This window comes from Lolium perenne, chromosome 2 (assembly GCF_019359855.2).
Source record: "Lolium perenne isolate Kyuss_39 chromosome 2, Kyuss_2.0, whole genome shotgun sequence".
Lineage (NCBI taxonomy): Eukaryota > Viridiplantae > Streptophyta > Magnoliopsida > Poales > Poaceae > Lolium > Lolium perenne.
In genome coordinates, this window is record NC_067245.2 from 233424669 (window position 1) to 233437051 (window position 12383).

The following is a 12383-nucleotide window of genomic DNA, read 5'->3' on the forward strand; positions in this document are numbered from 1 at the left end:
TTTTTTCTGTTTGACATTTCAGCTTATCGATAGTGGTGGAGTAAAGTGGTAAATAAACTAGAGATAGGAGTGAAGAAATGCAGGAAAGGCGGAGAAGGAAACACCAACCACTCGCACATCACTACATCAGTCATCAGAGAGGGGGCATCTGGTTCTCCGCCACGCTAACTCAGGGGTCTACCGCTAATCTACACTGAGAGAGAGAGAGAGGGGCTATATCAACAGTGTAATTTGCTTTGAGCGATGGAAAAGGAGAGGGGATGGACCAATATGGACCCATGGAGATGGACAGCAAGAGCAGACAGACAGCCCAGGCCTGTCTTGTCCTGCACCAACTGCTACTTCTATCATCTTTTTCCTTCACTACAAAAAAAAAAAGAATACAAATACGGAGTATCATTTTTTTTCTTCTCCACTTTTTTGTCGCCTACGTGAGCTGGTCAGAGGGAAATATATCATGATACCAGGATACCACACTTCTCAAAATTCAAATCTACATGTTTCTAGAAATTTCGAAAAACATTGTGAGTGTTGAAACAATGTGCATTGCAATCTCGATAGTTTTCAGATCCAAATTCGAAATACAGCTACCGGTTATACTTAGGAGGATTGAGTAAGTCGCATAGGTTTTTCCTGTCGAAGAAGAAATTTGTACCTACTGTTCTGTGAGTTGCGGTGTGCAACGATTGGAAGCGAGCGGAGACAGCCCACGTCGGTTAGACTAGAGTCCCTTTGCTTCGACGATGGAGATGGCGGGGGATGGGATGCGGGACGGAATATTTTTCTCAGCCCTATCTAGCCCCTTCAAGTTTTCTCCCCCGGATCTACTCCTACATCTTTGCTTTAATTATGTTTTTGCAGGACGAGGCTTGCAACCCTTGTGATATCCTGTGCATGGATGGATTTCAAAAGAAAAGATAATAAGGTCACGTGCATTTTTGTTGGCACCGTACACATGGGAGCCAAAGGCTCCAATCTAATATATTGTTTAGACGGAGGGGCATGTTCATTTGTATAGGCTAGCGCGACAAAAGACTAGCCATACACAAAAGTCAACTCGTGCAATGAAATGGGATCAAGGGCATGTACAAAGATCAGTGTTTAGCGGGTCTCACAAAAAATTTCCCCTCCCTTTCGTCTCTCCACCAAGAAGGGCGAAAAAAGAGGGGAACAAGTTTTCGGTGGCGGTTTTGCCTCTCCCCCATGGGCCTCGTGTTCATCGGCGGGAGGGAAGGTTCCAGATTCGTCGCTCGAATTCTTATAGATGTAGACTAGGGTTATTATTCCTAACTATCTTTAGCCCGACTCCTAGTTTGTCCACGATGACGAGGGTGGCGCCGCCCAATAAGTCGGCCTCGGATCTTGCGCAATCATGATGTCCTTCACTATGGATGGAGTCGGATTTGCGAGCCGGGTTGGGTTTGTTGTGGCAGAGGTAGGGGCAGCGAATCCGCTGTGGAATTTTCCTCCATCTTTGTCCAGTCGTGCATGTTCCTGCGTCACTATGGAGACTAGGAGAAAATGCACCAAAACGGACCAGCAACCGGCGCCTCCTCGGGCATCGACATCGACGAGAAGCTGACGGATCTAGTATTGGTTTTGCGGATGTTGGTGGGTTCGTTGGTCTCCTCCGTCGACCTTGTCGACTGATACATCCATTTTGCATCACTATTTTATATCATAATTTACTGTTATTCATTGATATATTTCATATTTAGAGGTGATACTTATGTTATTTCATCTATTTTGCATGTTTCATGATTATTGGAGAATCGCGCACCGGAGTCAGGATTCTGCTGGAAAAAGCACCGTCAGAATGCAATATTTCGGAAGACCAACAATTGACGGAAATTACACGGAAATCCTTATTTTCCCAGAAGACGAAGCTAGCCAAAAGGAGGAGCCGAGGAGGGCCACCATGGCCCCCCCATAGGCCGGCGCGGGCCCAGGCCTGGCCGCGCCGCCTTGTGGGGAGGGGCCCACAGCCCCCTCTGGCCGCCTCTCCTTCGCGTACTTCTTCGTCCCGAAAACCTAAGCTCCAGAGGATAGTCGCGAAGAGTGACAGCCGCCTCTGCGGGGCGGAAAACACCAGAGAGAAAAGAGCTCTCCGGCAGGCTGAAATCTGTCGGGGAAATTCCCTCCCGGAGGGGGAAATCGACGCCATCGTCACCGTCATCGAGCTGGACATCATCTCCATCATCATCACCATCATCTCCATCATCATCACCGCCATCTCCACCGCTGCACCTCGTCACCGATGTAACATCTAGGGTTGAATCTTGATTGTTTGATAGGGGAAACTCTCCCGGTATTGATTTCTACTTGTTATTGATGCTATTGAGTGAAACCATTGAACCAAGGTTTATGTTCAGATTGTTATTCATCATCATATCACCTCTGATCATGTTCCATATGATGTCTCGTGAGTAGTTCGTTTAGTTCTTGAGGACATGGGTGAAGTCTAAATGTTAGTAGTGAATTATGTTGGGTAATATTCAATGGTTTGATATTTAAGTTGTGGTGTTATTCTTCTAGTGGTGTCATGTGAACGTCGACTACATGATACTGATACGTCTCCAACGTATCCATAATTTCTGATGTTCCATGCTTGTTTTATGACAATACTTACATGTTTTGCTTGCACTTTATAATGTTTTTTATGCGTTTTCCGGAACTAACCTATTAACAAGATGCCACAGTGCCAGTTCCTGTTTTCTGCTGTTTTTTGTTCCAGAAAGGCTGTTCGGGCAATATTCTCGGAATTGGACGAAATCAACGCCAAACATCCTATTTTTCCCGGGAGGCTCCAGAACACCGAAGAAGAGTCGGAGAGGGGCCAGAGGGCCACCAGACCATAAGGCGGCGCGGCCTAGCCTGGGCCCGCGCCAGCCTATGGTGAGGAGCCCCCAGGCACCCCCTTGCGCCGCCTCTTCGCCTATATAATCCCTTTCGACCTAAAAACACAGTACCAATTGACGAAACTCCAGAAAGACTCCAGGGGTGCCGCCGTCATCGCGAAACTCCAATTCGGGGGACAGAACTCTCTGTTCCGGCACCCTGCCGGGACGGGGAAGTGCCCCCGGAAGCCATCTCCATCAACGCCACCGCCTCCATCATGCTCTGTGAGTAGTTCCCCCATGGACTACGGGTTCTAGTAGTAGCTAGTTGGTATTCTCTCCTCCATGTACTTCAATACAATGATCTCATGAGCTGCCTTACATGATTGAGATTCATCTGATGTAATCGGTGTTGTGTTTGTTGGGATCCGATGGATGATACATTATGATTAGTCTATCTATAAAGTTTGTGAAGTTATTGTTGCTGCAATCTTGTTATGCTTAATGCTTGTCACTAGGGCCTGAGTGGCATGATCTTAGATTTGAGCTTTATATTATTGCTTAGATTGTATCTACAAGTTGTATGCACATGTCACTGTCCGGAACCAAAGGCCCCGAAGTGACAGAAATCGGGACAACCGGAGGGGATGGCGGTGATGTGAGGGACACATGTTTTCACGAAGTGTTAATGCTTTGCTCCGGTGCTCTATTAAAAGGAGTACCTTAATATCCAGTAGATTCCCTTGAGGCCCGGCTGCCACCGGCTGGTAGGACAAAAGATGTTGTACAAGTTTCTCATTGCGAGCACGTATGACTATATATGGAAAATATGCCTACATAATTAATAATCTTGATGTTCTGTCTTAATGCTTTGATTCCTATCAATTGCCCAACTGTAATTTGTTCACCCAACACTTGTCACTTATTGGAGAGTTGCCACTAGTGTAGATCGCTGGGAACCCCGGTCCATCTCTCATCATCATATACTCGTTCTATATGTCATTGGAAGTAGTATCAACTATCTTCTGGTGCCATTGCTCTCATATTGCTATTACTGCTGCTGTGTTACTGTTACTACTGCTCTCATATTACCGCTACTTTCACATCACCCCTGTTGCTAGTGCTTTTCCAGGTGCAGCTGAATTGACAACTCAGTTGTTAAGGCTTATAAGTATTCTTTACCTCCCCTTGTGTCGAATCAATAAATTTGGGTTTTACTTCCCTCGAAGACTGCTGCGATCCCCTATACTTGTGGGTTATCAGATACTTCACCTTTATGGGCCTAGGGGAATACATCTTGTATTCGTTTGCCGATTGCGGGGTTGCCGGAGTGACAGAAACCTAAACCCCCGTTGGTATATCGATGCAGGAGGGATGGCAGGATCTCAGAGTTTAAGGCTGTGGTTAGATTTATCTTAATTACTTTCTTGTAGTTGCGGATGCTTGCAAGGGGTATAATCACAAGTATGTATTAGTCCTAGGAAGGGCAGTGCATTAGCATAGGTTCACCCACACAACACTTATCAAAACAATGAAGATTAATCAGCTATATGAAGCGAAAGCACTAGACTAAATTCCCGTGTGTCCTCAAGAACGTTTGGTCATTATAAGTAAACAAACCGGCTTGTCCTTTGTGCTAAAAAGGATTGGGCCACTCGCTGCAATTATTTCTCTCGCATTTTACTTACTCGTACTTTATTTATCTGCTATATCAAAACCCCCTGAATACTTGTCTGTGAGCATTTACAGTGAATCCTTCATCGAAACTGCTTGTCAACACCTTCTGCTCCTCGTTGGGTTCGACACTCTTATTTATCGAAAGTACTATGATACACCCCCTATACTTGTGGGTCATCATCGACTGGTGTCGTCGTGGCGAACGAGCAGATGCCATGGGATGGCTTAAGTTGGGGCCGAATGGGCGCTAGAGGATTCGGGGGAGGGTTTGCGAGTAGATGGGATGAACTTCCGGATGCTTTCCTCAAGAACACAACCAAAGGCCGGTATGCAAGAAGAGAGACAAGAGGAAGAACTCTGCTCTAGATCGCATGCTTCATTGATCTTAACATGGTTACAGGTTTTTTGGCTACAAGGTTCATCGTGCCCGCAAAGGGCAGCGCCCCCTCTCCTTATATAGGGGAGAGGGTGGCTTACAGGGCAAGAAACCCTAATGGCATCTTTGACTGGACAAACTACTTTACAAATCTACTTTAATCATAGATGACGCCGGGGTCTTCTTTAATCAGGGACGCTGACGTCTTCCGGCTTCTTTCTGCGTCACCCCTCTCTTTGGCGCCAGGGCTCCGATTAAAGTCACTTTGCTTAGCTCATCCTTGTCTTCTAGCTCTGAAGAGAATCTTTGACCGGTCTTGCCGACCTGCCCTCCTTCCGGTATCTTCTTTATCCGGTTCCGGTATACCCCTCTGGGGATACCGGCCTGTCCTTACTTAGCCAAGCTCTTATCTTTGTGCTCCGGTAAGAATATTAAACTGGTATCTTGATGGCTCAAACCATCCGGTTTGGCATGCCTTTGGCATACCGGGGGTCATCCCCCCAACATTAGTCCCCGAAGCTGGTATAGTCTGGTGGATTCTATCCAACATACCATGCCAGGTTCTCTTGTTTTTAGGATACCGGTTTAATCTTTCCGGCGTTGAGCTTGGATCCGGCATCTTTGCCCGGTGTTACCTTTTCTCTCTTTGCAAGGTTCCTTCCGATATGTTTTTCTCCGGTATCTCTAGCATTTACTCTTTCCTCGGCGAAGTCGAGAATTTCTCGGGCCCCGCGCCTGTCAGTGACATGCGCATTGTTAACTGTCGCGCCAGTGTCAGGGGTCACTTCCCCTTCGACTTCTGCACGCGCATTAAATGCCTCACAGCGGATCCCCGTGGCCATTCCAGATCTTTGTGCACCTTCATGTGGCTTTTTGTTTCCTTGCGTGTATTACCGCGCCACGTGGCGGCCCGTGGTGCGAACCGTCGCGGCCCGCGGAGCGAACCGCCGCGGCCCGACGGTTTTCGGCCCACCTTCTTTCTTCCTTTATAAGGGAGAACCGCCCCCTCTTCTTCCTCTTCTTCGCATTCTCCGCTCTTCGCGCACAGTGCTTCTCGCTCTCTGCGCCTCCGCCGTTCTCCGTCCGCCGTTCATCGCTCGAGTTCCGCCGCCCGGCGAACTCGCGCCGCTTCTTCGCCGGACTTCACCGTGCGGAGATTCGTCGCAGTGCTCCTGTTGCGACCGCTGCATTCACGCTTCCTCGCGCTCTTCTTCGCTCCGCCGTCGACGGAGCTCCTCGGCGACCGCAGGCCCACTGCTTCACCGGCGAACTTCTTCCGTAGCAACTGCGCCGCCTCAGGTTAGGTCTAATCTGAGTTTGCTCCCCCTTTGCTTGTTTTCCAGATCTTGGGTCGATAGTGTTTTTATTTTCTCTTTTCCTTTGATTTTCCTCTTACTCGTAGATCTTCGCGCGGGGGCAAATCGTGGGATTTCTGTTTTTCTGCATCTAAACTCATGTCTAGCGAGGAGTCTTCCTCTGCCTCCTCCTCTGCCTCCTCTTCTGGTAGCCGGCGTAGCCAATCTTCCGATAGATCCGCTGATTCAGTTCCGATGGATACTGATTCCGGTAGCCACCAAGAATCCGGTAGCTCTAGCCAAGCTTCCGGTGTAAATCCTTCCAGTGTCACTCGTGGAGCCTGGATGGGCTCCAACGTCACCCAGTATGAGATCGACTGGTTATACCGGTCCCGCAGGATTCCGGAGGGAGTAACCTGCCGGCTTCCTGGCGACGAGATCGAACCGGTGCTTGAACCCGGTGAACATGTTGTTTTCCTCGCTCACTTTGAGCGCGGCTTCGGCCTTACTGCTTCCGAGTTTTTCCGGAAGTTCTTAGATTTCTACGAACTCCAACCTCACCATCTCCCTGGCAACGCCATATTCTATCTTTCCTGCTTTGCCACCTTCATGGAGGCTTATATTGGCATTCGTCCCACTCGCGAGACGTTTGCCCGCTTCTTTGCTCTACGGATCAATTCCGTTCAGGGCAAGGAAATTCCTAAGCCCAAACCCCCCGTTCATTGCGGGTCGTGCATCATCGGCTCCCGCCAAGGGAGCCCTTTCTTCAAATTTACCGGTCTCGAGTCATGCCGGCTATGGCAAGGGACCTTCTTCTATGTGAAGAACAACGGCGCTGCAAATCTCATCGATCTGCCGCCTTTCAACCCGGCGCCGCCCAGTAGAGCCAACTGGGGCTACAACCCGAAGACGGACCATATCGAAACCAACCGGGTGGTACGCTTCATGGCGAACTTGGTGAAGGAGACTAACATCTGCTCCGATGATATTATCCGCACCTTTATCTCGCGCCGGGTGCTTCCTCTCAAGCGTCGGCAGCATAGGATGAGCGAGATGTATGGTCCTGGTGATCCCACCAAGATTACCGGCCTTCCTCTCAGCAAAAGGGACGTCGTCCGCAAGGCTAAGCAGATCTGCCAAACTGCGATGCCGGATGATTGGGAATGGGGCCTCCTGCCTCTCAGTACTACTAACGCTCCGACCCAAGAAGTAAGAGATTACGCAACTCGGGTCGGCTTGCCGGTAACTTTTTGCCGTTGCTAACCTTCTTTTTACTTGTCTCAGGCCAAGGACCGCTTCCCCACCATCCACGCAGAGCGACGCGGCCCCTGCGTGAAGCGCGCCCTAGACTCTGTTGACCCGGATCCTTACATCCGTTGGCGGGATCTGAAGATGGGCAAAACCAAAGCTTCGCGCCTCGGCCCGTCCGTGCCGGAACCAACCGGTTCCTCGGACGACCTGACTGTGCTCGAGGTACTTTTCTTTTTCGATTTCTTATACTTTTTTCATTATTGCTCCTTAGTAGATGTTCTCTTAGCTATCTCGAACCTGCAGATCCACGAGCACGCGCCGCCCCTGCAAGCGGAGGCCGGTCATGAGTTCGTGGACAAGCTCAGGGCCCAGGGCCAGAAGAACAAGGCGTCGGCATCTGATGCCGGTTCCAGCCAGGCCCCTCCCCCGAAGCGCTTCCGGACGGAGCCTTTGGGGCAGAAGGAAGTAGGTGTGCGGTGCTACAAGCGCAAGCAAATGCCGACCTCTTCCGGGTAAGCTTCCGTTTTCTTGCTTGTTTCTTTTTACCAAGTTCTTTTGCCGGCTGCTTCTTTCCAACTCTTTCCTTTTCCTCTCATACAGCCCTGCGCTCAAGCTTGGCTCCAGGCCTGCGGGCTCTGAGGGTACCGCGAGGACCTCAACCCCTCCTCCTCACTCAAGCCTGGCACAATCTGGTGCCGGCAACACCTCTGCCTCCCCTCTGGGGGGCACAACAAGTTCGAGGCGCGCGGCCCCTACACCGCCAGAACACCGCGCGGAGGAGGATTTTGTCTCCCCTCCAGAAAATCAAGACACCGGCGCCAGCAACACCGGCGCCGAGGAAGAAGCTGCCGGGCGGGCGGAACCTTTGGTTCCTCCCATCCTTGAAAAGAAGAAGAATACTTCCACGCCGGAAACTTCCGTGCCGAAAAGTTCCAACCTTGGTGGTGCGCCTAGCGCTCCCCCCTCTCCAAGAACTGCTCCAACGCCTCCGCCGGATGCTCCTCGCGCCGAGCCAGCCGGCGCCACTCCAACTCCGCCGCCGCCCAGGACCTCAAAGCTCATCAAAGGAAAGGCGACGGCCTCCAGCGCCCCCTCTGGCGGTCCGCAGCCCTTGGTGCTGCACGTCTCCCGCGCCGCCAGCACTGCCAGCGAGAAGGCCACCGGCCTGCTTGGCCGGATCACTGAATTCCAGCGTGAAGGCCGGGAGCTAGGGCATCTGCTGCCCTACGCTCAGAAGTGGAATGCCGCGGACATGACCCCGGCGACCCGCGGTATGGGCAAGGACAGGCAGCCGGCGCCTGACCCTGTTGGGGACCGGTCCTCCGAGGAGCACTTTATGCGGCTTCGTCGAGCCGTCAAAGAGCTGGACAGCGCGTGGTATGACGCCACGAACAACATGATGGTAAGTTCCACCAACTTTTTTCAATTCTTGCCGGTTTGTTTCCTTCCGGATCTTGTCTATGTTTTCCTCATCTTTTAAAATTTTGCCGGTTTCTCTTCTTTCCTGAATCCTGTCTATTCTCCCAGTCCCCGAGTTTTGTGTTGAGAGCATAGCTCTTAGCACGAAACTTAATTTAAAAAACGCGCGAAACCGGCATAGCCAGTCCCCGAGTTTCGGGTTAAGAACCTTGTTCTTAGCGCAAAACTTAGCTTAGAAACGCGCGAAACCGGCATAGCCAGTCCCCGAGTTTCGGGTTAAGAACCTTGTTCTTAGCGCAAAACTTAGCTTAGAAACGCGCGAAACTGGCATAGCTAGTCCCCGAGTTTCGGGTTAAGAACCTTGTTCTTAGCGCAAAACTTTAACTAATATCTTTTTCTTGAACAACTCACGGCTGACGCTCGGAAGGTCCTCTTTGAGGAGCTTCTATGGGAGCACCGGGATCTTGCTGAGGCACATGACAAGTGCCAAGGTAAACTGTTTGTACCTTCGGCATCTTCTTACCGGAAAACTTTCTTTCTCTTAACATTCATGATTTTTGTTTAACAGTCATCCCGGAAGCTTCTATTGAAGCCCTCAAGGCGCAGCTCGCCACCGCCCAACGTATGACTTCCTGTTTTCCGGTTGGCCTGCTCCTTCTTCATCTTACCGGTGCAACTTTTACTAACACTTTCTTTCCGGGTTCCAGAGGAAAAGGACCAGCTTATCCGGCAGCACCAGGAGGAGTTGAGCACCCAGAAGACCAGCTACCAGGAGATCAAGGGTCAGCTCATCCAGCTTGGCCTTGACCATGCCAAGGCGCTAAAGGCTGCCGAAGCCGACGCGGCGACCAAGCTGCATGAAGCGCTGGAGGATGCCGGCAGCTCCAATGCGGTGTTGCAGGCTGAGCTGGAGGAGGCCGCCAAGGCGCAGAAAGCTGTTGAGGACAAGGCCGCGCGGCTGGAGGCGGAGCGGAAGGAGTATGACCGGCTAATCACGCAAACTGATGCGCATGCCTTCCGTAAGTTTCTTCCTTTTTCCTTTTCCGGTTTCTGCTTATAAGCTTGTTTCTTCCGGCTGCACTTTCTTAGCCTCTTTCTTTCTTCGTGTAGGTCTCTTCCCGGACTCCCAGGCGTTTGCCATAAATAGGTTTGAAGAGCATCGCGTTGGCCAGGCCCAGGAGAATCTTGGTGCGCCATGGGCCCCCTATGACCATCTGGTTGCGCTGAATGCGCGGGTCTCCCATATGCGCGCCATTGATCGAAATGTTTCCGACATTCCTGATGTGGCTACCCAGCTCTTCAGGACTCTCTGGCCTGGAGAAGTGGTGCCGGACACCTTCTCCCTCATCAGCGACCGCCTCAAGGGTGCCGGCAGGAGGATCCGGGAGTGGCAGTGCTCTGCTGCCCGTGCCGGAGCAGACTCTGCGCTCCGCGTGGCTTGCTCCTGGTACCCGGAGCTGGACTTGGACGCCCTCACCGGAGTGCGCGAAGACGCTGAAACCGATCTGGACCCAATCCTTACCGCTAAGCGGCAAGATCGGGCGTACCACATCGCGGAGTACGCCGACGTGCGCACCTTCATCCCCCTCCTCCAGATGTCAAAGATTATCTCAGCGACGAGGAGGAAGGTGAAGGCGAGGAGGAGGCCGAAGCTGATGATGCGCCTCCAGAGGGTCCTGGTGCTGGCGATGCTCCCCCTGAAGCCCCTGTTGCCTGATTGCCTGATGTTACTCATTTGCCTGTGATATGTTCGTTGGTCCTGCTTGACTTGAAACACTGTTAAATTCTACCCCGGTATGCCGGGGTTTATGATGTAAAACTTTAAGTTCCCTTTTGGTTGTGGCACAACAGTTTATGCCGGTATGTTATACCGGTGGTTAATTATCTTATGTTTGCCCTAGCATATTTGCTTATCGTTTTGATTTTATCCTGCACTGCAAAAATTTCAAAAATTGTCTCCGCATCCAATTCGATGCACATTTGGCTCTTTTACCTTGGCTCTGCCTGCCTTCTCTGTGCGTTCTTTGGCGTATGAGCACAAGGTTCTTTTACCAAACAAGCACTTTCTTGAACTTAGAAATAACTTCGAAATTTTGCAAAAAACCGGTTTAACCGGGGTTAGTTAAACTTTTCCGGATTGCTTGTTCCCACTCTCTCTTTTCGCAGTTCGCGTGCTTAATTGCTACCGGTTTATCTTGCTTGCCATGAAGCCGGTTTGCGAACAGCAGCAGAGTCGAAGACTCCGGTAGGTTTAGCACGCTACTAAACCGGAAAGAAAAAATGTTCACTAAGCAACCGGTGAACTGAAAAAATAAACATATTGCATGCAACTTTAGGGGTAGTCCCCGAGATTCATTCGAGGTTCCGACATCTTTTTATTCATAGCATATAAGGTACAAAAAAGGAACTTCTTACTCCACAACTTCAAGAGTAGAAAGGACGCAACAGAGCTACATTCCATGGACGCTTGCTCTCCTCTCCGGATCTGTCCGCCTTTCCTTTTTTCCACTCCTGTGCATCGATCAAGTAATAAGGAACCTTTTTGGAGAGCCTTGCTCACCATGAAGGGACCTTCCCATGGGGGTGAAAGCTTATGCCGGCCTTCAGTGCGCTGCACCAGGCGTAGCACCAGATCTCCTTCCCGGAATACTCTCGGGTTAACCTTCCGGCTATGATAGCGTCTGAGGTTTTGCTGGTAAATGGTTGTTCTTGCCAATGCCAACTCTCTTGCTTCTTCTAGCAAGTCCACATCATTTTCTCTGGCCTCTTTGACCTCTTGCTCGGTATAGAGCTGTACCCTTGGTGAATCATGGATGATGTCGGTTGGTATAACCGCTTCTGCTCCGTACACCATGAAGAATGGAGTGTATCCGGTGGACCGGTTTGGAGTTGTTCTTATGCTCCACAGCACTGATGGTAACTCATCGAGCCAACACCCCGGTGACTTTTCTACCGCTTCGATGAGTCTTGGCTTGATACCGGAAAGTACCAAAGCATTCGTTCTTTCCACTTGGCCATTGCCTTGTGGGTGTGCCACCGAGCACAAGTCCAACCGGATGTTGTTGTCCTCACAAAACCTTTTGAACTCACCTTGAGCAAAGTTGGTCCCATTATCTGTGATGATGCTATGCGGGTAGCCATACCGCAAAATGACATCTTTTAAGAACTTCACCGCTGTACGCCCATCACACTTTGCGATAGGTTTCACTTCTAGCCACTTGGTGAATTTATCCACCATGACCAAGATGTGAGTCATGCTGCTCCTTGCAGTTTTGAATGGGCCAACCATATCAAGGCACCAAACAGCAAACGACCATGTTAGCGGTATTGTTTTTAAACCGGACGCTGGGGTATGATTTTGCTTGGCGTACCGCTGGCATCCATTGCATTTTCTTACCAAATCCTCATCGTTTTCCAAAGCAGTAGGCCAGTAGAACCCATGCCGGAATACTTTTGCTACCAGTGCCCTTGATGAAGCGTGGTGCCCACATTCTCCTTGGTGAATTTCTTCAAGCATTTCTTTTCCTT